At 34.7% G+C, this 1416-nt stretch overlaps 1 protein-coding gene across 1 annotated transcript in view; it reads right to left on the reverse strand.

The window, feature by feature from the left end:
- The window catches only part of taok3a (TAO kinase 3a), a 74289-nt gene that overhangs the window by 39412 nt on the left and 33461 nt on the right, over nucleotides 1-1416 (reverse strand). The gene's annotated exons all lie outside the window — the stretch shown is intronic.

A 1416-nucleotide genomic window follows, 5' to 3' on the forward strand; every position in this document is an offset into this window, starting at 1 on the left:
TGGTTGTAATGTGACAAAATATGGAAAAGTTCAAGGGGTATGAATACTTTTGCAAACCACTGTACATACATCTGCCGCCACCGCCGCCATCTTGTTTAGATCTTAATCTAACCAACTAATCTTCACAAATTAAAGTTTATAACGGAAGGAAATAATCGTAGAACTTGAGATTTTTTGAGGTTTAAGAAAACTCTGTGGCCTCTGTATCTGATAGCAGAAGTTCCCCATGTCATCTGATGGTCATGTTCATGAACAGCTACTGGAAATTTAGACTTTATTAGCAAAACACGGTTTTGTCCAAGTAATTAAGCCAAAGGCATTTTTGTTTTGTATCCTCAGCACGTGGACTCTGAAGTTTACATGATTGCAGTGACTTTTTAAACGAAGCACAAACTACAAATCTCTTCCAGAAGAGGGCCTACCTCATCACATAAAACTGGTTCTACAGGGTACACAAACTCCTACAAGGCTTTAACTAATTCTTTTTTAATACACAGTTTTTCTACATTAAAAAAAGAAAGTAAGAAGAAGAAGGAACTGGAAGCACCTTTGCTATACTGGTTCTGAAAAGCACTTCAACCACAGCTACTGCTTGAGCTAGCTTTGACCCTAAAGAGCTTTGAGCATCAAAAGGGTGAATTAGGCTGTGCTCATTCAGAACTCGTATTAGTCTGTGCTGACCATGAGTTACGCTTAAAATAAAACAGCCACAAAGCTGATCTTTATCTGCCTTAACTTCTCTTTTCCACAGCGGTCCAACAGAGCTCAGCATTACAGTTCAGAGCGTCTCAGATTTTACTAAACTTCTCCCAAGTAGCAATAACCATCGATAACACAGATCTGTATTTGCAGGACATGAAGGCAAACTCAACAGGAATGTGTTACCATCATTTTTTATTTATGTCTTAGGCATATTCAAACTCTGAATAGTTTGTCGTGCACGAAAACTGGGTGGAAATTAGGCTTTAAATGTTTAATATAGAAATTACGTTTTAGAGAAGAGAAGAAATATTTTCCTAAAAAGTTAAAATACCTCAAATACCACCAAATGCTTACATGGTTCTGTATAATTAAAGTCAGATACAGTGTTTTTGAAAATATACATAAAAACAGGAAGGATTTAAAAACGTTTTAGTTGATATTTTAGCCTTTAAACTTACACAGAATTACTGATTAAAGTTGTTCTGCTGTGATAATTCTTCTTTGAATTCTTTACATTTTGGATTTATAACAACCCTTAATCCCAGAGTTGTAAAGTAACTAAGTACAAATACTTCTTTACTGTACTTAAGTAGAATTTTTGGGTATTTGCACTTTACTTGAGTAATTATTTTTCAGCCTACTTTTTACTTCTACTTCTTACATTTTCACACAATTATCGGTACTTTTTACTTCTTACATTTTCACACAATTATC

The sequence above is a fragment of the Austrofundulus limnaeus genome, unplaced genomic scaffold, assembly GCF_001266775.1.
Source record: "Austrofundulus limnaeus strain Quisiro unplaced genomic scaffold, Austrofundulus_limnaeus-1.0 Scaffold77, whole genome shotgun sequence".
Taxonomy (NCBI): Eukaryota; Metazoa; Chordata; class Actinopteri; order Cyprinodontiformes; family Rivulidae; genus Austrofundulus; species Austrofundulus limnaeus.